Raw genomic sequence first — 25,932 nt, 5'->3', positions numbered from 1 at the left:
GAATATAAATCCCCAATTGTCTGAGAGCTGTAGTAGCCTCCAAATCTCATCGATTTAGGAGGATGCAGAAGATTAAAAGGGGATATTTTGCAGACTTTGTCTCAAATAAGTACCCAGATCCACAGTCAGGGCAAGGCTGCTGAATCTCAGTGTGTATTTTGATTGACTGTATGCCAAAGGTGTATTGATTATTGTCACTTGGACTAATGTGTACCGTATCCCCCAGTACAGCTCCAGTATATTCCCTAAGAGTAAACACAAGTCAATGTCACTAAAATTTTTCAGTGCCAAGAGGGAATAGCTCTATTTAATGCTGAGATTATGGCAGCAAATTTTTGATCTGTTCCTTATGATCCCTTATCCTTGCAATGTGTACTTGATTTTTAGGAAGAGTCTTTTTTTTTCATGAGGTTGGCACTCACCAAGAAATCCCAGCTGGGGTGGAAATATTGGCTCTATCAGTCAGCCTTCGACCATTCCCTCTACAGAGCTTGTTCCCTAAATCTGGTTTTGAGAGCTCTTTTCTTGACAGACTGCTTCGCAGACTTATGATTGTTTTTTTCTGGCTCATTTTGATTGCTCTGCTAATCTCTAGACTTTGGCCTTGAGGCTATTATTTATTTTGTACTTTTATTGGTGTTTGTTATTTGAAACTTTGTTTTCAGTAGATTTGCGGCCCCTTTCTAAACCACTTTTCTGATTAAATTTTGTTGAAGAAGTTGGTGGATTACTTTACCTATTTTCCCCCCTCATTCATCCTCCTCCTAATCGTTCAGTTGAGAACTCACCTGCCTTTTGTTTGTGCCTGCCTTTGTGATTTATTTTCAGATTAGAAGGAGCAGCTGCACAGCTTTTACTTTTATTAGTTCTTCTCAGTGAGTCAGGCAAAATATTAACCACCCATGAACTGCTCTCCCAAAACCTCAAGTGAATTACAATAGAACTTTTGCTTCCACAGTTCAGAAGAAGTATTTTTATTCTTTGATTGTCATCTCACAGAGCTCTTTTGTGTGTGTGTGTGTGTGTGTATAGATGTATCTGCTGTAAGGATAAAATAAGTTAAAGTATCAGAACACATGAAACTTGCTCGACCTTTCTGACAATTTGTCTAACTTTATTTCTGCAAGAGTTAGAGCATGAAATTTAAATTCGTATTTAGGCCCCATCCCTGCAACTCCAGGAGCTCAGGAGCATGAATATGTGCATCCAGTATTTCACGAGCATACAGCTTTCCAAGGCATTGTGGTTCTTAGCTCTCTGATTCTTTAGGTTTTACCTACCACAAAATGTATCTTGGTCCTTTTAATATCTGTTAATAAAGTGGTTTTCCTTGATTTGAGTGATCTACCAGGCCTTACTGTTTCTCAGTTATTGAACATTCTGCCTGTTAACATTCACTTGCTTTGTCAATGCCTTAAGCTTAATGGGGAGCTAGCTTTCCTACAACTTACACACAATAGTCTCTGATGTAGGACTTTCTTCCTATTAATACATTTCAAATATGTGTTTTGCTTCTCTTCAGTGCTCAGGGGTCAGTGGGAAGGAGGGCAAAGGGGTGGAATATGCCACAGATTGAGCTGAGCTCCCCAAAGGCCAATTATTCATGGCAAATTTCAGTTGTTTTACAAAGTGTAGGTTACTGCATTTCAATTTCTCAAACTTGAGGCTTCAAGACCTTGGCCACACGAGAAGCTGAATGGCCAGAGGCAACTAAAGGCAATGGCCTCTGCAAGCATTTTAATTTTTTGGGAATAGGACAGGATGTTCAAAACAGGAGCTTCAGTGGGAAAAGATTAAAGTGCAGAACAGTGCTGACATAAAAGCTTAAGCGCCTACTTAATATATACGGGATCCCAAATTAACTGATGCATAGTTAGTGGGTTATTTTAAAAATGTATTTCTTGGAAAAGAATGGTAATAGTATAATATGCTAGCCAATACTGAATTTGCCCAAGTCTGTGTCTGCATAATATGTGCTGAGGCTGATAAAGAAGACAAATAAACTGGTTTTCTTGTTAAACATTGCTCTTTCTTTGTATACCATTTTGAATGGTTAAGTACCCCCTGGTGGGACCCTGGTTATTGAATTTTGTTTTTCTAATTATGGCATGTCTCATAACAGACACTATATTTGTGTGGTGATTGTGTTCATCTCCTGAGTGATCCCACCCCTGATAAAATAATCCAGGTTACAATTTCTCTTGCTTCTTCACATTTCAGATACCAGCAGTAGATTAACCTTGATCCTTTTTTTTTTTCAGTGAGAACTTAGGTCATTCCCTCTGTTCTACATGGGCTCTTTTATCTTCATTTCTGCCCAATTATGTATAAAAAGATTTGCCTCACATTTTTCAGTGGCACGTTAGCATTCATAATTCTCCCGAGCCATGCTTTCTAACCTTCTGACTGAATGACTTTCTGGATTCATTTCTATTGCTCATATTTTGTGAACTTTTTGACATTTCCATTTGCACTTTTATTAGTCCTCTCAACCATCTTTACCTTTTATAATGTTTTAAGTGACTCTTTTGACATCTGGGGTTGCTGAAGTGAAGCACAAGGTGGGTCCAACTCTCTTTTTAGGGTGACGTAGTGATGGTCTTTTGAGGTCTGAACTGCAGCCTGAGCTCATTCCAAGTTCCATTTCATTCTGCTGCAGGTTTCTTTGAAGCACTGAAGCTGTTATATTAATAACTGGGTTATAAGCATAGCTGGTTGTTTGATCCTTCCTGTGCTTTTGATGCTAATTCTACTTTAGCATTTCGTGTTGTTTTAATGTGAATACCTGAAATAAAGTTAGTTTCCTAAGATGTACACAGACTTGCTTCAATGGATCAGGCCCTATTCTCTACATTCATTTTGAGTTTTGTCTCCCAACCAGGGTCTGTCAGAGGTGCATGGCATTCGATGTATATTTTCTATTTGTCAGGAGTGAGATTCAACATCCACTGTAGGACTGACTTTCAAGTGCAGCCACTATGGAAATTTAACCTATTTACACCAGGAGATCTATATATATAGAGAGATACTATATTACAGTATCTTATCTGCTGGACTCCACAAAGCATTTCATAGTCTTCTTCATAAACAATGCATTTGGGTAGTTCATTTCCAAAGAAAAAATGTCGGAAAAGTGTAACTTCTAGTGTCCAGTAAAAAAACCCCAAACAATCCAAACCCAACCCAACAACACAGAATGTTTTTTGGATTTTTTTTTAATTTTACTTTTTTAATTATCCAGAATGCCTTTTCACACCAGTGTGGTAGTGTACCTTTGTGCCACCAAGTCAGAGTTTCTTCTGGAAATATGTGGTAATTGCCTTTGAGCTTTAAGTGCTCCAGAGCAGGCCTGCCCTCTCCAAGAGAAGTCTTCAAGGGTATATCTGCTACTCTAATCTACTCAAAGTGAGTTGTTGAAAATCTCTGGACTCTCTGACAGATGAAATGGGATTGATTGGAAGACACTCTGTTCTGCAAGGAAATCCAAGCATTATTTGAAAGGACTTATTACCAGTAAAGTATAGGCACTCTCAAAGCAAGAACAAAGTAAAACTACCAGCTGTCAGCTAGAAGGAATAAAGGAGGAAAGGAATGAAAAACTTAGTGTGTAGTTGATAATTAATCTGTAAGCTGCTGCAGACTGCACTTAGCTTTTATAGTATCTAGAGAGAAAAGATGTCTTTCACAATCACACATATTCCTCTGTTTTTCTATCAAAAGTTTGTTAGGCCTCACCTCCTTGAAGATTCGTGTACATATTTAATCTTCTGACTTTACAAATGGTAAAATTAGGCATGTAGGTCAATCTCTGCATGAAAAAGATGCGTATTTTTTTTTTTCATATCAGCCAAACTAAACTGCAAGAAGAATCAGGGAAGATTTCCAAACCATTGCATTTAGACTTGCTTGGAGGGGTTCCTGAAATGCATCTTCCTCAGATTTTCAAGAGGAAAAACGAGTTCTCACTTGTGAAAAAAAACACAGAAAACACACTCATTTTGGAGCAAAAATGAATAATCTGCTTTGATTAAAAAACCAAAGTGTTTTATTACTCAGATATTAATTTTCTACAGATCTAGCTCCTGCTTAGGGAGGCTCTGCAGCACACCTTTCCCTTTCAACCCTTGTTATTGGGTGTATTCATTTCATTTAACAATAAGGAACTGAAACATTACAATGTGGAGTGAGGAAAGACAGCTTTTTAATACCATTTGGTTGTTTGCCAAACATTTTGCAAGTGTTCCTGTTAGGACATACTATGTGAGCATATATAGTACTTTATATATATACAGCATATTTATATTCTTACAACATGTTTAAACTTCTCAGTTATAAATTTCTTGTACGTCTAGATTCGCCTGGGAAAGCAAACCTGCACAACCTGCCCTTGTCCTTCTCCCTTGGCAGGGTTAATGTAGCTTTTGTCAGGTTGGGGATCTTGAAGACAAGGTCAGCACTCCACAGCAGCTTGCAAATGGGTGTGTTTAAAGGAGAATGGGAGAAAATCAGAGAGGACAGCTGAATGGGTTATGTGTGATGAAAAGATAGAAAGTGATAGTTAGAGATCAAAGTATGTTGATTCAGTTGTATAATTTGGCCTCACTATCAAACGCAGGTTACAGTTCACCAGGGGAAATTTTTCTGCTCGCCTGTTCTCCTGCCAAACAAAGAGGAGGGAAGAGGAATGGAAAAAATGAAGCAATTTTCAGATCTACCCCATTGTTTTAATTTAACCAAGCTGTAGCAGAGCTCAAGTTGGGAGTATTTGGAGCATTGCTGAGTGACATGTTCCCTTCCTGGTTTGTTTGGTTTGGTTTTTTTTGGTTTTTTTTTTTGGTTTTTTTTTTTTTTGTGTTTGTTTGTGAGGGGATTTGTTTGGTTTTGGTTTGCTTTTTGGTTTGGTTTAGTTTGGGGTTTTTTTATTTCTTTTTTCCTCTTCCTTTGGAAAGGCTTGTAGTAATCTCTACTAAATATGAGTGTTTATCACACAAAGAATTTTGGATTTTTGCATCAAACACGAGGCAAGGTCTTCAAGACACTTTTCTTGGTAAGAAATGACAAAGAGTGCCAGTGGGAATACTTATATGATCCTTTATTTTTTCCTGCTTGAGGTATGTGAACAGTGAAACTGCAACTGAGAAATGCCAGTAGGAATGCACTTCACTTCTTCTTCCTCAACAAGTTCCTACATGTACCTATTACTACAGAACAGAGATTTCCTTCTTATGTCTTTGCCCAAAACTTTAAAAAAAAGACCAAAAAAAAGGCAAGCAAAAAGACTTCCCACATTAAGTTCAAGACAAAAGGAAATAAGTTGTCTGTAGGGAGACTGGTGCACACTCTCTTAAAATCCTGTTCCTACTGAAGTCTCTCTGAACTTTTTGATGCTGTAAAGCATGACCAAATTTTCTTCACTGGTGATGAAAACTTGGTCTTCTATTTCTTTGGAAAGTCACTTTTATTCTTTACTTTATCTCATCAAGGAGTCTCTAGAACAGCCTTGTGCTATAAGAAAATACCCATAATTTTCCTACGATGTGGACCCACGGGGCCTGATGATGTACTGTCCTGTAGTGTTTCCAGTGGTTGCAAATGGCTAAAGAATACTGCCCTGAGAGAGAGAAGGTGTGCTACAGGCATTGTCCCTGCATAGACTGTTTCCAACAAGTGCAAGGCAACAGGGAATTCAGCAGTGTTGTTCTCACAAGGAGAGCTTTTCCCTTGCCAAGATATTGCCTGTTCTCTGGCAGTACCACCACATTGCAGGCTCACCCTATGTCATTGTTCAAACAACATGTCTAAATAACAGATAATTTTGTTAATTGGCCCAAATCTGAAAAGCCAGAGAGAAGGTGAGATGTGAGTCCAGCAGAAGAGAAACTACTCAAATTTTAAGCTAAATTCAAAACCTTGTATTAATTTTGTGGGACCTTCAACATCTTTTCATTGTCATCTGGATTGTTTTAAAGCATAAAAATGTTATTTTGAAAGGAACAGTAAAAATTTCATTTGGGAAAATATTGAAATAAACACCTTGTCCAAACAAGCCTTTCAATTTTAAAAATGTCATTGTAGAAGTGTCAATAGTCAATATTTAAATGTTTTCCTGTTAATTTTTGATCTTTCCCCCATCAGATTGGTAAAATATGAATTTCTTTCTTTCCCTTAAATTCCCTGGGAGTTGTGGGGAAACAGAATCTTTTTAAAAAGCTCTGCAAAACAGGGGCCAAATAATGTATTTTTATAGCTATTGATTTGCATCCTTCCTGGGTAAGTTGTAAAAATATCTGCTTTTCTTTCCACAGAAATCCCTATTCTGTGAGATGTACTGCAATCTCGTTTGTCCAAAGTACTATTACTAATACCTTTATCTAAAAATGGTAATTTAATTTCTGTGAATCTTTCTTCCTGCCATAATGGAAAGCCCCCCAAGTATATTACCATGCCTGCTACTGTTTGCTGTATCAGTTCCACATGCTAATGTGATTTCCTGCAAGAGGAGATGAATATATTCGTTCTGCAGTGAAATCAGGAAAAAAAAAAAAAGAAAAAATAAAAAGCTTGACCAGTGCTTTAAAGAGAGTAATCTCAATGGAAAATATCAAACTGGTTCTATAGGATGAGTGTTAGATGTAAAATCTTGCTCTAGCACAGACTCCAGACTTTCTGTGCTATTCTGGCCAGTGACGGATGTTGTTTCTGCCACCTGTTTGGAGACAATTGTGCAACTGGGACTGTGGAATGACGTCCAGTTGCCTTTTTTAGAATATGAATAGGACTTTTGAAATTGGCTGTGCTGAGCAGTTTGGGGCTGAATCACTCTGTAGACTTGCCAGAGAAAGCGTTTAGCTGATGGACATGAGCCAAAGCCCACTGAATCTCACAGCAAGGCTCTTTTTGGCTTCAGTAGGCTGTGGCTTAAGCTATGTATGAATGACAGTTTCTTCCCTGGAATTATCAAAAAACTTATAATTTTTAGTTTCTGGCTTTCTTTTCCCAAGGTGTTTCACATATGTTTTTTCAGTCTAAACCACCACTTCTTGGTTCTGCTCTTCCCTCCTCTGAAAGGGATATTAGGTTTGATGGTAACGTGGATGTTTCATCATGAAAAAGTCAGGGGAAAGGAGCAATCTCAGAGCTCAGCTGGCTGAACTGCTCAGTACCCGCTGTCCACTTCTACTCACATTTCATTTCTGAGCGTGTGTTATTTTGAAGTGCCTCAAATACTGTCAGACTCCAAGCTATTTTGGACAGGAGCATGTCATTTCCCTTCCTTCTGCTGCAATCACAATTGGATCTTGCAGGCACTTCCCATAACAGGCCTCAGTCATCAACGGCAGGAGTTTCAGTGTATTTCCCTTCGCAAGACTTTAGTTGCCAGATGGGAGTTGTTACTTGTTTATGTCAGGCTGAGAGTAATGCCCTTTTGCTAGAATTGTACACAATGTTTTTGGGTTTTTTGACATTTATCCTTTCTGTTGTTAGACAATTTTAGCTTTGCAAATTGCAAAGAACAATCTTTTCCCCTCAGGTGTCCTTTTTTTCTGCATTTTGCTCTTTTTTTTTTTTTTTTTTTGAGATCCTTTTCCAATTTTAAAGAAAAAGAATAGACAAAAATAGAAAAATTAGCAAGCTTAGAGGACTTTCCCAGTCTGCTACTCACTGCTGTGAATAGATTTGTGTGTCCACTTTCAGACTTCTCAGATGCCAATTCTTTAGAGCCTCCTTTACATCTGTTACAGCACACTGCATGCTATTTTCCTTGGTTTTGTGGGATGCAACCTAAATTTTACCAGCCCCAGCATTTCCGTTAAATGGTAGGATGAGCCCATTCTCCAGACCTCACTCCATCATAATCCATATAATAAGACCTTATCTTGTGAGCCATTGAGCATGTCCTATGAGAAGAACATTTAATCCACGCTTATTTGGAATATTGACTTTCAGTATTTGGTCCATCACCCTGAATTCATAACTTGATAATGAAAACTGTCCATGATAACTTCAGCATCTCTTTCATTCTTTTCCATTTCACGGATAGATGAAATTTTTTATCCTTCCATCTGCTTGCTTCCCAACTTTTTTCTTTGTTCTTATTCCAACAAAGTTGGCTTTAGCATGACTGTATAGACTGTAAGGCACTATACATTGCTGTAATGGTGTCAAAACTGTGGAGACACCTTCAGAGCCAAATTATCATACTTGTGCTGCATTTCTACATAGAAAATGGACAGCCCATGCCTACCAAACCATTTCCTTGTGTTGCTTCTTGCACATAGGTATATAAAAATCTGCTCCAATAGCCCACTGTGAGGAAATGTCCTAGTTTCACATGGTTCCTATGGATCAAGCTCCCTGTAGACCTCCTAAGAAGATGGGTGTTTTTTGATCTTCCATACTGGCTAGTGCAAAATTGTCTTTTTTGTAAGTTTATTGTCCTTTACACCTTTCCCACTAGAGCTACATGCCCCATCGCAGTGAATTAGAACCTCCCTGGAATGCTCTTTCTTACTTCAGTTATTTTTCACAAACCTCTTTAAAATAACCTTTAACCTTAAATATATAGGTAACATCTGCACTGTGCATTCTACAATGACAGTTATTTTAGGAGAAACTTGTCAGAACTTCTGATCAGATCTTAATTTTATGATTGTCCTTTTGTCTTTAGCCACTTTGAAGTTTCCCCCCACTTAGGGCTTTGGAAGGGCTTGTGAGAACATAAAAAGAAGCAGATGACTGTTGTTAAGACTCTGCCTTCTCTCTAGAACTAATTCAGCCATGGAGAAAAATAAAGGAAAAATATGTCTTCAGGTATGCTTCCCCTTATACATATACTCATGTCCCATGAAAATATTTATCTGTAAATTAGCTTGGTTTAGTCTTGTCTCCCAAGGTTATCTGGTTGCAGGCTATAGCGTGCACTTCACAGTAAGTGAAAAACAAGTTTAATCACTGGAATTCTGTTATTTTCATCTGCAATAATATGCAAGATCAAGGTAACAAATTTTTTTGCCAGCTGGAGCTGCGGGGTAACAGGCTGCTGGTTTTCCCTGTAGACAACAGTGAAGAACACATTTTGTGTCAAAGTAATTGCACTAACAGGTGCCGTTGAGCAACTGTGTTTTGGTTGCGACACTATTGTGGCTCATTGCTTACCACAAATGTTTATGTATAAAAAAATTCAGTTCTGCTTTTAAATTCCTATTCAACTGACAAGGAAGAATAGGGTAGACAATGGTGAAGCAATAACTACAGTTTAAAAGGTGGCAAGTCTCCTTCCCATTTCTGGTGGGGGAATACCACTGTTCTATCACAAGTCCTTCCTCAGGTGTTTGTCACAGCAACCGTAAACCAGCCTCCAGTGCTGGCAACATTAAGACCTGTAAGAACTGGATGAGATTGTTGCAATGGGATACATGCTGATATGATTATGTCACATGGTTAGGGAATAATGTCATTTCATGCACCAAACTCTCCTTGCTGAGGGCTCCATGTTCAGTCGATGCTCTTCCTGCCTGCCTTCCTCGTGTGTTCCACCACAGGGCTTGGCGGCTCCCGCAGCAGGAAGAGCAGTCGGTGCGGGGTGCAGCAAAAGGAGGGCTGGCATCACAGCACCTGGGAGCCCAGAGCATTTAGGGTGTACAGAAACAGTGATAAGCTTGGTATAGGTTCCTCCTAGTCTTGTGAATCCATGTAAGTTTACTTGCTGAAACCATCACCTACTTTGTGCCAGGCACAAGAAGATGTTTTGAGTTTTCAAGGCTGTAGACAGCTGAGGAAAAGGGCACTTCAAAGAAATACATGAGCTGAAATACCCCATGTCTGAGCTGAAAACCTTGTGTGAGATGCCCCGAGGGTGTATTAAAAGGTTGCAGGCGTATACTCTGATGTAATAGGACAGATATAAGATCTCCTAAAGATGGATTTGCCAAATCAAAATTTAACAACCTAAAAATGGGACCAGGGGCTTTAGCTGTCTCCTTAGTGTCCACATAAAACCAATACACACCTCATACTGTCTAACCTAGATATCTATATCAAAATTGGTGTGTCTCTCTTTTTGGAAGCCAAGCATTTATGCTTGCATCCTGACAAATGCATGCAGTACAAAGACATCAGCTCCTCACAGCAACACACTGAGAACAGTCTGGGGGCAGAGCAGAAATCCGACGTTGTGCTTTTTTTTGTCCTGCACCTCCACTTCTCTTGATACATCTTGTGACTATATTCTCCATGCATTGTTGCTCTGCCTTAGCGTCTGCCTTGAGGTTTCTTTCTTGCTCTTATTATGGGTAGATGACTTCTGCAAGGACTGCAGTATTTGACAAGACTTCCTTCCCATGCTTGCTTCAGCATCCATCTTTTCTGACTTTTCCTTCCTAAAGAATACTATGTTTGCTCACTTATGGGGGTTCCTCCCAGTCCTGCTACTGCTCTCTTTCCTTCACCCATACACATTAGCCCTGTTTTGCTGAGCTTTTTAATCTTTCCAATTTCTTTTCTCTCTAAAGCCAATGACGCTCAATCCTTCTTAATATCTTTATTTGCTGTTCATCATTCGAGGTATTTTCAGCCCCTGGGAGCTTGCAGAAGGGCGTTTTACCTCTTGCGTGCTGACACAAAGAAGCCCGGATGTCAACGCTGAAACCCCTCAGTGCCCAACATACAGTGAAAACAGGTTAGAGCCCCTCACCCAAAAGGGCTGTATCTTCCTGTCACCGTTATGCAGGCACGCAGGCCAAGGGAAAGAAGTAAAGGGAGGGGACTCTCTGTATGTGTTCCACGCAGGTTTACTCCTGTGAAAAGACAGGACAAAGAGGCCAATTGGTGGGAGGGTCCAGGGATCTTATACTGGGTACGGAGTAGGTGGGGAAAGGGATCTCAGCCAATGGTATAGACACAAGCAGGTGGGATTGACGGGAAGGGAACCAATGGGAACAACACATAGGAGGGACTCAGGGAAGGATCCAATGGGGCATCGAGGAACAAGGAACTTTCTAGAGCTACTACATATTAAAGAAGGGAAATGAATATACATAATTTCATACAAAAAACAAGGAGACAAAATATTAACTAATCAGGGGAAAACATGCAAAAGGCAAAGCAAGGGAATCATGGGTTCACACCATGACTGAAAGTTACATGCTTAACTTGGGTTGCTAACCACCACAGCTGGTTGCCTGAGTTCTCCTCAGGACAAAGAATAGCTGCAGCCACCTGCACTGCCACACATCATTGCTGCACTAAATGTACACCTGCGTGCTCTGAGCCACTGCCAAGGCAACGGTACTTACTGATACCCAAACTTCAGTGAATATTGTTTTTGATAATTCATTTTACTTCACATTTTCTAGGCTTGATGAGTGTTCACAGTAATGAAGGAAGTATGAACTGTAATTCTATGTTTTGGCACCCTAAGACTTCTCTGTTCTCATTCCTTTCACCTTTAATTCCTTCTCTGTTTGACCAGTAATTCTCTCTTCTTTTGGATTGGTGTAATACCCACACTGCTATGCAGGTATCTTTTTGAATGAATTATTTTAACTCAGTTTTAAAGATGGAACTGAATTAATCCATGATTTCTTCATGTCACACTTTGTATCACCGGAAGAGTGGATGACTATTCTGTCTGAACCAGATGTTAAAGTAATGTCACAGAGACTTCCAGGAGGATTCATCCTGGCTCTATCACAGGGTGCTGTGAAGCATCTCCATGTCCTTGACTGTCCCACTCCCAGCCCCTTTGTTTCCATGCTTGTGAGAATGAAAAATATTGTCATGGTATGGGATGATGCTTTCAGTTTGGGCCATATTTGTAATTTTTTTTCCAAGGAAACATCCCTGCACTTTTGCTAACAGCTGTTTATGTGCATGGCTGTGGAGGAGTTCCCTTGTTCTTGTCTGCTTGGCATCTTTGCTGCCCTTAGAGCACTCTAGTATGATGTGATTACCATTGCTTGGTACTCTTCAGAACACAGTGTTTTACAGTCTCTCCATTGAATCCTTTTCTTACACAATGTCCATACTACCGGTATCAATAGCATTTGTATTTTTATTTCTTTTTCTTCCTTTTTTTCCCTCCCTTTAAACAACTCAATAAAACTGCCAAAGCTACCACATGTTTCAACTGAGTGGCCACAATATTGTGGTGCTGTGCAATACTTTCCCTTTCCTCTCTCCCTACCCCAGAGGCCATGTGCCCTTACACTGACACATCTAGAATTGGGTTGGAGACTCCTGGCATAGACTGACATTGGTCTTCTGATGGGAAATGGCTGAGAACAACTTTCCACCTTACAAAACTGCTGTATCCAAAGGGATACCAAGGGCATTACTTATCTCCTCATGCCACTGTTTCTGGCAGAAGATATAGCTGACTAGTTAACTTTGGTGCTTTTGAAAGGGGTTTCCTCTTTTCGGCTCTCTGAATGATTTTTAGGCAACATCAGGCTAAGAAGACCTCTGCTATCAGACACAATTTTACTTGGTCATTTTTTGGGGTATCTGACTGATCTTAAGATATTCTTTTTTGCATATAATAAGGCTAAAGTAGACAAAACATGGTACTGGATCTTTTTCTAGTTCTTATGACTGTTCTTGCTTTCAGTTTTGTAGAGGAAATCTAATGCTTCAGACTGGGCTATTCTATTGAACTTCTAAAAATTACCTTTTTCACTGTCAACCAGCATGAACTTGGGACCTGCCCTTGGGTGCCATTCTCAGGGCTGCAAATTTGCCCTGGGCACAGCAGTGCAGAAACTTCAGCTTGCAGTATGTGCATCTCCCCTCATAAAACTGAAAACCAGGCAAGTTCACTAGACATAAAAAAATCTAGATTTCCTGAACAACTTGCATGGATAAAACTGGAGGCATGGAGTGACTAATGAAACTAGATGAGGAGAAAGTGTATAATTTTTATCATCTAACAGCAAATTTCATGAAAAGGATCTGAGGAATTATCTGGATGTGAGGCCTAAGCTTGAACTTGTGGATCGTGAGACTATATGAAATTAAAACAGAACCAACCAAACACACATAAAAAAGTGGGGATCATACACTTGGGGTAGAATAAGCTGTTTCTGTCCCTTATGGCATTTTCCCATACCAAAAGGGCTTGTTCTCTGCAGCAGTGGGGCAGCAGCTGCCATCTCATGCAGAGCATGACAGATGGTGAAGAGAAAAACTCTGCCCTGCTTTTGGTGAGTTTCTGAGCTTTCTTCTTTCTGCTATTTACAAGGCATGGGAGATAAAACAGCCTGATGAAAAGGGAGCATTTTTATCTGCCATTTTGTTAAGCAAAATACCTACAAGATTATAACTCATCTGTTTTTTTGAAAATGCAGGTGAAGGACAAGAGGTGATTTATTTTGGTGAAGTCAAAGGGGAACTGTAACTTCCTGCAGCAGGAAACCACCATCTACAGAAAAAAGGTTGCAGGGTAGCATCTAAGATGGAGCTGGGACTACGGATCCTCAGAAGCAGCAGGAGGATGAGGAGGGAGGGAGCAAGGCTGATGTGGCTCTGGCATGAACTGCTGCTTTTGGAGAGGCATCAGGCCTGGGATGGGAGCAGTGCAGGGTGGGACATGAGTCAGCTGTGGGAAAGGCCCAGAGGCTGGGCCTTCTTCAGCCAACCAGGCAGCAGAACATGCTTGGTGATCTCACCCGTATGGAGGCAGCAGCGGCTGTCCCTTAGCTTGGGTCAGATACCAAAACTGTTTCAAATGGCACCATGGCACATCAGTGCTCTCTGTCCTGTTTCAGACCCTGGTGACAGGGCTGCTGCGTGCTCCCATATGCCCACTGGCCCCACTGAGGCTTTCTGTCACAACCGAAACTACCAGAGGGCAAAAATGCTCTTTTCTCTTTGGTAAAAAAAATACCTAGGCAAAGAGTATCACATTTACTCCCTCAAATAATAATTAAAAATTATAAGTCCAGTGGAAAACAGCTCCTGTCACCAGGAGTTTGCCAGCTGAGTTAAAACCATCCGAAGACTATTTTTTTGTGGGGAAGAGAGGTCATGTCACATGCTCTTGATTGCTAGTCATATCTATGATCAGATTACTTAGGAAAAAAAGAGGTATCTCCACTGTGTGTGACTTGGCTGTGCCACCCCTGGGGCATCCCCTGTGTGCTGTGTATGTCCCCATCTGTGGGGCCGTGCAGTGTCACTGGGAGTGGGGCAGTTGTGCTCTGCAGGGATGAACGCTCTGTGTCTCCTTGGCAACTGCTGTGCCTGCTGAGGGGCTGCTGTTTGCCCTCAAATCCTGACAAGGCAGGTGCTGGTGGTAGAAGAGAAAAGATGGTTTGCCCAAAAGAAGATAGTTACTGTTTAACTACACAAAATCATCTGCTGCACACCTTCATGTAAGAAGTCCACAGTTTTCCTGAAAATGCTGTTGCTGGGAAGGGGAGAAGCTGCTTAGAGCCTGTTTCTCTTTTTGGCTGCAGAATGAACATTCAACATTCCCTCTTGGAATTACTCCTTGCCTGACACTGAGGAGAAATATTTGTTTCCCTTTGCCCTGGACCAGCACATGTGGCAGTTACTTTTGCAGCCCCTTCCAAAATTTCCTTGGATGAAGCAGGACTTGACCCTTACTCAGGAGTGGGTCAGCACTTTTTAGACCTGTTCTTTAACTCAAAGAGCTTTTCCTATCAGAAGATATTTTCTGGCCAATATTCCACTTGCAGTCTGGAATAATAAATGGATAGCTTCGACATTTTTCTTGTGTCTCCCCACACCCGTAAGATTTTAAAAAATCTACTTCTAGTCAGGAAATATTGAGATACTTAATGTTTAAACAGCTATTTTCCTATCAGTGTCCTTCCCAGTGGTTTATCCCTACAAACTCTCTGCTTTCATTGTTGTGCAGGGTAGAAATACAAGCTGACAGTCAGCAGTCTGACAGTAAAACATCAACTGGAGTGGTAACAACCAGGTAACCTGGCATGATGCAATCCATAGAAATCCCACTGAGATCTTAGCTTGAGGCTGGGCAGAGAGGTGAATAGCAGATGTACCTTCATGATATTTAAAATACAGATGACATTTAAGATTTTAACTGTTTTCTTAAACTGATCTAATCTGAAATAATGTTTTCTAAATTTTTAATTCAGAACAAAGACATCCCTGAACTCAGCAGAAACAAATAATTTCCCCATCAAATTCTAGGAGTGATGGGTACTTCAGGGTTTTTTTATTGATACAGCTACAGTCTGCTTGCCCCTCCTCCTTCCTCCCCTCCTGTCAAGTGTGCAGTTAAAGAGAGCGATGCCAGGTTGATATGGAAGGTCTGTGGTCATGGGCAGTGACGATGTGTTAGAAGGGAACTGGGAGGGTCTGAAAGTCAGCACTGCTCTGGAAATTAAAAGTTGATGGGCTATGACTGTAGCTGGATTATGGTTCTTCCTGAAAACTGAGAAAATGGAAAGCGATGAACACAGATGTTAATTTCCTGGGAAAGAGGGAGGAGGTTGTACTTATGGATATGGGGAAAAAAGTTCATTTGAAGCATGTGAATATCCAGCAAAATCTTTTTCCCTTCACTCATGCAAGTTCTCCTGCTAGCACTGAGGGAACTATTTGTCCCAGGTTCTGAGTGGGAAGAAATTGCACATAGTGTTGTTTCAGGGCATTCGTGCTCAGATTTGCTCCCAGCAGAATCGATGGGGTTGATGTTGTTATGAAAGCAGCAGTGAGGCTGGCTGCTTCTTATCAGGTGATGATACAGAAATCATGAAGAAGTCACATTTTGTCTTCTTACACAAGAGAGAGTGGCAATCACATTTTGTTCTTTGCCTTTCTTTAGCTCTTCAGCTTTACTCAGCTCTTTGACAGCTAGTTAATTTTTGATAAATAAACCACAATTTTTGTCTTGATCAAGTAAATTTTCTATACTGATCGCTGGGCTTAAAATGCTACAGGTCTCTGCATGAATCACAAGGAGACAAAAGACATCTCAGATTTCATGGCTGTTTACAGTAGGGCTAATATCAAATCCTTTAGCCAGCAAAACACATTAGCTCAAAACTCAGAGGACTAGAAAAGATTACTTTGCTTGATTAACTTTAAGCTGACATGTCTGAAAACATCAAATGAGAATCAGTCTCCTTTTGAAATTTGTTTCCAATTACAGAACATGACCTTCTGGACTCCCAGCAGCATCACATCCTAACTTAAAAGAGCTACAGTTTCCTCTCACCACAAAGGTGCCCCCACAGACTCTGCTGTGTTGGATAAAACCACTGGAGACCCCTGCTGAAATCCTCCACCCATGTTGAGAGGTATGGGGAATCAGAACGGTCTGGTGAAGATGTAGAGCACAAGTCCTGTGAGGTGAGGGAGCTGTGGGTGTTTAGCCCGGAGAAGGGGAGAATCAGGGGAGACCTTATCACTCTCTACAGACCTGAAAGGAGGTCAGAGCCAGGTGGGGGTCAGTCTCTTGCAAGAGACAAGCAACAGAACAAGAGGAAATGGCCTCAAGTTGCACCAGAGGAGGTTTGGATTGGAATTAGGAAAAATCTCTTCACCAAAAGGGTTGTCAAGCACTGGAACAGGCTGCCCAGGGAAGTGGTTGAGCCACCATCTCTGGAGGTACATAGAAGATGTGGTAGATGTGGTGTTTAGGGACATGGTTTATTGGTGCACTCAGCAGCGTGAGTTTAACAGTTGCCCTTGATGGTTTTAAAGTTCTTTTCCAACATAAGCAGTTCTATGATTTTTTGATTTTATAATTCTCTCTCCTTGTCACCCTCACATCCAACCCTTTCAGCAGCAGACTCACCCAATAGAGAAAAGTTGTACTTGAGGTGAAGGATATTCCTTCAGCAGGCATTATCTTGGCAATGGAATTGTCTGCGTTTTCCCCGAATATGGGATTATTCAAATGGATTTTCAGGATATTCTGGCAGAGTTTCTCTTTATCTATACACAACAAAAGCCAAAACTTGTACTGTTTACACGGTAGACATATAATGAATGGCCCTGTCTGAGCCACAACAAGGGGCAAAGCACAGACCTGCTGGCCCAGGCAGACTTATAAACAAAACTGGGAGACACCATCTCCCCATGGCTTTTTTCTCATTGCTGTCTTCGTGTGAGAAGACACAGTCCTCTATCATGAGAGGTAGCAAGACATCTCTGCCAGATGTAGAGCATTGAGTATTGAAACAACAAAGGTCCAAGGACCCAGCACAGAAAAGGGAAGAAGATTTTCCTGCAAGATTTCATATACATATTTTGGGCTTGTCTCAGTAGGGAAGGTAGGAGGCAAGCTGTTATGTGAGAAGGAGGTAGGAAAGGAAATAACAAACCTAAAATGATTAGGTGTTTCCTTTTGGGCTATGAAACAGAACTGTGCTGATTTAAAGTGGGTAATCTTCTCTCCAGCCTGCATAGCACTTTCAAACAGGTGACTTTAGCTCATACAGATTTTGGTAGACGTCATATAAAGAGTCAAGTCATAAAAAGTCATATAAAGAGGCAAGGACCAAGAATATTACAGCACTTTACACACTGTGGAACAAGCATCCAGTGTTTTTGTTTGTTTTTTTTTTTCAGTGAGTATTCTGTCTGTTTATTTTTCATTCCCTTTAGCAAAAGTATCAATGAACAGAATTTTAGAACCAGGCATGAATACACTTCTCTCAGACCCTTACAAGTGATATACTGGTATTTACCCAGTCAGGATAGCCAGATCAATTGTTTTTGGCACAAATCCATAAGCATCAGTTCCTCTGTCTGGCAATTGCTGTTTTTGTAGCAATCGTTGGGACTGCTGTCTAGTCCACTTCCAAAACATCCTGATAGAAAACAAGGAGCAGATTTAGCAAAACAGTCAAGTCCATGCGGGGCAAAAGCAGTCATCTGAGGCAGGTGGTTTCCATACACGTATGAAGTAGTCCAGTGAACTGCTAAAAATATCTGCAAACCAAATATATAGCTCCAGTTTACAATAGGTGGAATTTTCTCCAATGCCAAAGTTTAAAAGTGGGACCTATTTTACATTGACAGCAATCTTCAGCACATGAGGAATTTTCACCCTATGACCTGCTTTGGTTTTGCTCTTATGCTTTAAAATTATCTGCCAAACTTAGCTATAACATCCAATACTTGTATGGAATATCTTTGGAAGCAGTTATATGGAATATAATTTATTTATATATTGTGTGGGGTGACAGCTCATGAGTTACACGGAGTGCAATGCCTAATGCAATCAATTCTCAACAAATTATTAAGGTTAATTTTATAATCAATTTATAATCTTTATAGAGATAGCAATAAAAAAATAAGACTAAGCTCTCACCAAGCTTAGAAGGATGCCTGCTTTAAATTTTAGTCCTGAAAAGCAAGCAGACCTTGTTTAAAGTAATGCACTGTGCTTCAGACAACCAAGAAAATGCTACAAAATTAAGTTTTCTAAGATACTTTGTAAACTTTTCCCTCTGAAAACTGTTACCAGATTTTAGGCAGTAAAAGTCAAAGAATGAAATAAATCCATATTCCAAGGTCTGTAAAAAGGGCTGGATTGCATTTTAGTTTTAGACATGATATCAAAATATGCTTGAGTTCTGCATTTGCACTAGTAATTTAATAATCTAAATCATGCTTACATGATGCTAAACTAGAAAATGGTCATTACAACTCAGGAAAAGGATCTTGGAGTTGCTGTTGCCAAAATCAACTCACTGTGCAGCATGGACAAATAAGCCCAAAAAATCTTGGGCACCATCAGGAAGGATGTTGAGGACAGGAGATGCTTTATTTTCTGCCATTTGAAATCTCATGTGTCCGCATCTTGAGTATCGTGTGAAATTCTGGTCTCTCATCTCAAAGAGGACTTAGTGAAGGTGAAAAAGGGCAGCTACAATGTTCAAGAGGGTAGAGCAGCTGCCTTAAGAGAAGAGATTAAATATCTGGGACTGTTTAGTTTGGAAAACAGAAGGTTTTGTGATAAAAATGAAGATGGTGGATACATTGAGTGGGCCTGTGCTACTTAATCAAATTAGCAGAGGATCAACTTAAAGCTAGCAAAAGGAAAGATTCCTTTTTTCGTTGGGCATCAAGCTTCTGGAACTTGCTGCAAATGTTACCAGCAGATCAGAAAGGGATAAGACACGTCTGTGAATACTAGAGGTAATAGGCAAGGAGGTGCCCTCTAACACCCCAACAAGGATAAAGGAGTGAAGGACATGTCCTCACTCACATGCACTTCCCAAATCGCATATGTCTTCTCATTGTTGAAAAAGAATACCATGCAGCATGTTTCTGAGTGGTCTGACTCAGTAGGCACTAGTTGCAGTTTTATGCTGTACAGCTGCTCCCTGTGCTGGAGAGGATTTTAGTGCTAGTTGTACAATGCTTTTCTGAAAACGAGAGCAAACAAGCTGACAGTGTGACAGGATGGGTTACTGAAATAGTAGCTGGAACTTTTCCCTCCAGGAAAGGCGAACATTCCTGGAAACGCTTAGAAATTTTTACTAGCAGCACATTTTCCCCCATTTTCTCACCATTGTTTTGAAACAATACGGAGTGATACACAAACCGTCCAAATGTAAGGAAAGAGGTGTTACAATACTGTAAGTGTCCGTAAAATACAGATAAAATATAACCTGTATGAGTAGACAAGTCCTTGAAGAGTATTTTCCTTCCTGTTCTCTTTTCACATTTCAGTATCTGTCCCAATTTTAATAGGTTAACAGTACTCTGTAAGTCCTTAGTTTTCATTTGCCATGTTTTGTAAAAGCCATCCAGTCTCATCTCCCTGAGTCCTAAAGCAGCTTGCCAGAAGGTTGTTGCCTATCCTTGATATGAGATGAAGAGTGGAGCTTGAAGAGTGAAGAAGCCCAGCGCACAAGTGCCTGTTAAAATCTTCATTGCTCAAATATGTCTCCTGATAGCATTTCCAGACCTTTATCCTTGAACCTCACATTGTCAGAATTGAAGAGACTCTTTGTTTCTGGGCAAAGAAATTCACACTATCCTGTTGTATGGGTCCTGTAGGCAGCATGGGAGCTTCTAGAGTGTGAATTGTTTGCTTACAGGCTTTTTTTCATGCAGGAGGTGCACATGGTCATTTCCATTTTTTCTTCTCATGCACACTGTACCACTTATTAAATGGAGGATGATCACTCTAGATTTTTCTCTCTGTTGCCCCATAAATAATAAATAATAAACAAAGATGTGTGAAGCTAGGCATGAAGGATATTGGTGGTTTGCCATTTATCTTTCAAGCAGCAGCCAGATTATCTCCTGCCAGTTGTTGTGCATTTTGCCAGGTAAATGTTATGGTTGTCTTATTGGATATTCTGTGTGTTTGTTCACATGTGTGGGGACCACTAAGCTCATTTCAGGTGGTGTGCATGTGGGTTTGTAGTCAGAGACCAGCTGAAGGCAAGACAGTGAGCTACTAGTGCAGATAACCTGGATTCTTAACATTTGCTACGTTTTTTCAGACTTTTGCCGAAGACCCTTGATTTTGCAGCTTTCTATTTTCAGCCTGGTGACAAGTACTATCCAACCCTTTCTCTCACAGCAGAAACACAGCACTATGAATCTGTGTGCTCTTACTCCCAGCTGCAAATATCCTTACATAGTCTATGGTTCACTGATGCAGAAGTTGTAGTCTATGGTCTATGTCTATGCGGAAAAGAAATATTTGAGAAATTAAGTTCAAAAGAAAACATTTCACACTTCTGAACCAAAGCTGTCCCAAAAATAAAAGTCATATTCATACAGGCTGGAGTTTCATATACAAAATTTCTCAAAGTATTCACTCCTGTAGTAGAAAACAGCAGGTGACATACAAATTAAAATGAAATTAAAAACCATTACGGTATTCTGCCTGTTTGGCTGATTTTTTTGGTTTGGTTTGTTTTTTTTCATTGCTTTAGTTGCTGCTAAACAAACCATTAAGTCATTTGGTTGGGGTTTTTTTTTTTTGTAATATATTAAATGGTGTCAGATTAATAGACATAGTTGCTCTGTCAGTGGTGTGGCGGAGCAGAGCTTTCTGGAGACCCTCAGCAGAGCTTGTGCCCACCAACATTACTGCAACTGTTCTTCAGGCTTGCCTGCTACAGCTGAGAAGGAGAATAGTAACAGGACTCTAAGGTATGTCCACGCAGAGGAGCTGTCAAAATGTCATAACATGTTTTACATATATACTAAGTAGTTCTGCCAAGAGCTGGCACACTGAGGAGATAAATCTGTGATTCTTGCAGCAATGCAAGAAAGTGGCCTTGGAGAAAAGATCTCTGGGTTGAAGTGGGGCTGCAGCCCTTTGCTTTCCAGGCACAGAATGCTTTTCACAGGGATGTTCATGTCACATGGAGGTAGTTGAGAATGCGATACCGTCTCTGCTGGTGCATGAACTGAACTTATTTTCTGTTTGGCCAACTCCTACCTTGGGACATAACTTTGGACATGCTATCTGAAACTGCAGTAGATCAAATGAATGCAGAATCTGGCCATCTGGATGCTTCAGGTGAGATTTATCTCTGAGCAAATCTAACAGAAATCTCAGACTTACGTCTTTCTTTGGAATTTCACTGGGGCTTTGCAAAGCCAGCTTCAGGCTTCTTGGCAATGATGCCCAAAATATAATAATAATAATAATGCAAAAAAAATTGCTTCTTGACAGAAAGTAAAACTAGAGGCAGAATGAACAGGGAATGGAGACAGGTGGGGAGTGCTGTGGAGAGTCAGCTTGCTGCTCTCACTGCTGCCAGGAGGACAGGAGATGGTTGTACCTGCTTCTGAAAGACATCCTCCTAGTCTTCCTCCTTTGCTTTGCAAAAGTAGCAGACACAGATGTCTGTGGCACAGCTGAAGCTGCCAACGATGTTTTGTTGCTGCCTACAGTATTGAAAGGCTTTGTTCATAGTCAGAATTCACTGGGGTGCTTGGGCTTAGACATAGAAATTCTTTAATTGTTTAATCCTGGCTATGCACAGGTGCTCATTCTGCATCATCCATGGAAGGTTTTTACAGAACTGAGGTTTGCATGCCTTTTTGAGCTTGGTTTTCATTGTTTCTCAGAAGTGTCCTTTTCTCCTTAGGTTTGTCATTTTGAGAAATGATTCATGACCACTGTCTGTGTGGGTACAAGGACTGGACCACAACTAGCAATTTCTGAGCTCATTTCTATCATGATGCCACAGATTTTATGCATAACTTTAGGAAGTTACGTCAGCTCATCAAAGCATCACGTCCCCACTTGCGTGTAGCTTCCCACTTCAGGGGAGATTGCTACTGTAACTCAACTTAGATGTGAATATTTAACAGCAGAAATCATGACCCTCTGGTTACTCAAATTACTATTTGAAAAATAATGTTCTTGTTAATGACTGTGTAAAATTTCAAGCTGTTGAACAGCAAAGGTCAGAGTGCAGCTTCAGGTGCATGCTTCGTGCAAGCACTATTTGCTTCACTGGAAACTGTTACAGCTCCAGTAGGTTTGTCCCTCAGCTTCCTTCCCAGTTCCCTAGAAGTTTGAACCAGTCACCGCAATGCAAGCTGCTGACAGAACAGCAATAGTGTGTCTGTCCCTCGTTGCCAAGACCAATTAGATTCAAATGTCGCAAACATTTCCAAGAGAATTAACATGCTGGCACCAAGCAGGGGTTCACAAGGATTGCACAGATGCAGCTGGGGCTTTTTTAAGTGCCATGGCAAAATAGACATGTGGCAGTGCAGTAGGAGAAGGCAGGCATTCTGGGCCATATGACACCGGGAGCCACTGGAAGAAATATCTGTGGCAATGTGCCAAACTGGTGGTGTTGAACCTGTTAGATAAGATGATTGCAGTTTGCCAAGATGCCCTGTTTCCTTCTCACTTTGTTTACTTTTCCTCTCTGCTGAATGGATCTGGCTCTCCCTGCCTCTTCCCTTCCCCGACAGTGAAGTGCATACTCTTGGCACATGCTGCCCACAAGTCAGAGGTGGTTTGTCCCTCTGCGGCTGGTGACAGGGAAATTGTTGGCCTTCAGCAATGCCATCCCAAGTGCATCCTCCTTTCGGCATCTGCAGCAAAGTGCATGCTGCATATGTGGAGCAATCAAGTGTGTGTTGCCAGGGAAGAGATGAGAAACCATACAGGAACGGGCTGCAAATGGAAGTCATTGTCCTGGCTCAAAAATCCCTGCTTATTAACTACACCTTTGGGGCCTGGTGCTGTTTGTGTGGGTGCAGTACGAAATCCTGCTCATGAACACCAGCAGCATGTCAATCTCTGGCCTTTCTGGAAAGAAGATGGAGCACATCTCACTCAAGTCTTTGTGTCTACAAATAGAACTTAGAGGGTTTCAACCATGGTGATATTTTCTGACCCAGAAAAGGCTGATCTGGGGGAAAATGCACAGTCTTCAAGATATAAAGTAGCATCTTGCTTTGAATACTTTTGGTGGAGGGAAGGAGTGAGGATTCATAGCTAACAAAATATTTCTAACATCTCAGTTTTGAGGGACACTTTCCTTTAATGGATTCCAAATCACTCCACAAATGAGTTTGTGAAAATTTATATGTAGGGAGATCTCTGAACAAGGAGAGACAAGATCAGAGTTCTTTTGAAACTTACTGCATGTGCCACCACTGATCCATTGGTGGGAAAAAAAGTCACTATTTAAGCATTCAGCATTGAAAAGCCTCCCTAGAAAGACTACAGATTTTGCCAATATTTTTAAAAATGCCTACTTATTTGGGATTTCACAGTTCTGTCTAAATCTAATGTCTAGTGTGAGCAATGCTTTAAGTATCCCGACTTTCCAAAAGTCCTTATATTCACCCTCTGAAAGAAATCTGTTTTGTTGTCAGATGTGCAAAAGTGTGGAAAACAGTCCTTTTTGACTAATGTTTTGAAAGTGTCCTCAGACGGGACAAAGTGTGATCTGTAAAGTGTGATAAAGTGTGCTCTGTAAAGAAGCAAAAGCAAGTCAAGATAATATTCTACTTCACTTTTTATGAGAGGTATGATGAGTAGTTAGAAGCAAAATAAACCATAGAGTTATGCCTCTATGGCATGAAAAATGTTGCCCCAAGGATATTAATGCTGCACACAATTGCAAGTGTTAATTCCCACCTTAGACACTGAAAAGACCCTTGAGTTTCCCTGTGGCAGAGCTTCAATTTCTAGAGGAGTTTTTGTGTGTGTACAGTGGTGCCCTGGTAGACACATATGGATATGTCCCCTGCCTGTACCTGCTCAGCAGAAATGTAAACCAGACAGAGATGCTGCTCCTTTTAGCTGCTTCGTCTCTTGAAATCACCCAAGCAGATCTCATAAGAGTGTTTCTTATGTCTGTATGCTGCGTGTGCACATTTTGTAGCAGAGAAAGGAAATTGTGCTCTTTGCAAGTGAGCCCAAGAATAGAGAATAAACTCCTTGTGACTCAGAGAAATGAGAAATAACATAAAGCAAAGGTTAAATCTGCAAAAGTGTCATTCATTCACTATACAGCAAATGAAGCTGGGGCAATCCCTGAGCAAAAGCATCCAAGACAGACAACGTGTATGTTGGCATTTGTCTTTCTTGGTTAAAGCTCTCATGCTATCCACATGTGCAAGAATTGATATGGAAAGGTCAGATACATTGCAGAACTGAGAAGAGGGCAACTCTGGGGCATTTCAGCATGTTGCAAATGCTTACCAGACCAAAAACTGCACAGGATTCCTGGGGAGCCCATCTCATCAAACCCATTTAATGCTTACTTGATGCTGCCACCCTTGCTGTTTTTCGTTGTTAGAAATGTGTCCTGATGTCCTGATGTAAGAGACGACATCTATAGCCCCTTTCTGGTTCTGGTTTACGTTTTGAAAGACCTGATTTTCTTGTGTCTGACCCTCAGTTTCTCCTTAATTAGAGAGACGTCACTGTACATATGTGTGTGTCTATCACCAGACTTAAATCACTCTTTGCAAAGAACCTTTCCTTTCTCTGGAAGAGCTAAAAAACCATCAGGTGGTACACCTCTTTGACACTAGGAATAGTGCAGCTGCCAGCTGCTGTTTCACAGCTGTGGATTTCTCCACCATGCCAGTGCTACAGTAATAATTAAAATGACAGATATACAGCATCCATGTTTGCTTTTCAAGTCTAGCATTGAGTAAACACAGTACTGACCATGTTATAAGTGCCTGAACTCTGTTGACTCTTGCCTGCACCACTTGGGAATGCAGTACACTTAGTTATTGTTATTATTTGGAACAGAGGGTTTGATCAATGCAGGATTAGTGAGAAAAGTCACATGTACATCTGTGGTCATAATACCCTATTCCTATTCCTTCTAAGGTACAAGAATATGGTTTCCTCGTGGCAGGAATCTTAACACTTTTATAATTACAGGCAGGGTTAAGCCCTGCACTAGGTCAAACTATGAAATTCAATAGTAAAATTCAATACACATTTAAGCATTTTCAGGTGTCAGGTCTAAGCTCTCTGTGCACTAGTGAAACACTCTGTTTTTGAGAGGGCTGGGGAGGAGGAGAAAGCACGTGTGGCTTTGTTTCTTCAGCACTGCCACATGACAAGAAGTGGCTTACTTTACCCTGTCAGGTGGAGAGCAGGTGGTGTAAGTTATACAGCAGAACAGCTGATTCCATGAAATGCATCTCAAAATTAGTTTAACAACCCAAGACAAGCACAGCCTGTGGTTTAATGACAGCTGAGTGAAGGTTTGCGTTGTACTGACAACATCCTGTATCTCTGTGCTGGTGGTGTGGTGTATGCACACGTACTCCTTTGCAGCCAGTAACTTCTCGGCAGATTTTCACACTGGCTGATTTGGCTGTTATTTAACAAGTTTATTCCCCTCTTCCTGCCATGGCTTTTTTTTGTTGCTGTTGCAGTAGTAAAACTGTTCCTGATATTCTCAGAAATTCTTCAGAGTGCTGCTAATGTTTTGATTGATGTTTTGCTGAAATCCGTTTTGC

At 40.7% G+C, this 25,932-nt stretch overlaps 1 long non-coding RNA gene across 1 annotated transcript in view; it reads left to right on the top strand.

The window, feature by feature from the left end:
* LOC104698441 overlaps positions 1-25,932 on the top strand; it is a 147,017-nt gene that overhangs the window by 6,578 nt on the left and 114,507 nt on the right. Inside the window, exon 3 of the long non-coding RNA XR_753329.4 lies at positions 16,142-16,289. This is a non-coding gene — a long non-coding RNA (uncharacterized LOC104698441). The remainder of the gene's footprint in view (positions 1-16,141; positions 16,290-25,932) is intronic.

This window comes from Corvus cornix, chromosome 1A (genome assembly GCF_000738735.6).
Source record: "Corvus cornix cornix isolate S_Up_H32 chromosome 1A, ASM73873v5, whole genome shotgun sequence".
Taxonomy (NCBI): Eukaryota; Metazoa; Chordata; class Aves; order Passeriformes; family Corvidae; genus Corvus; species Corvus cornix.
This window is presented reverse-complemented; position numbering and strand designations above follow the sequence as displayed.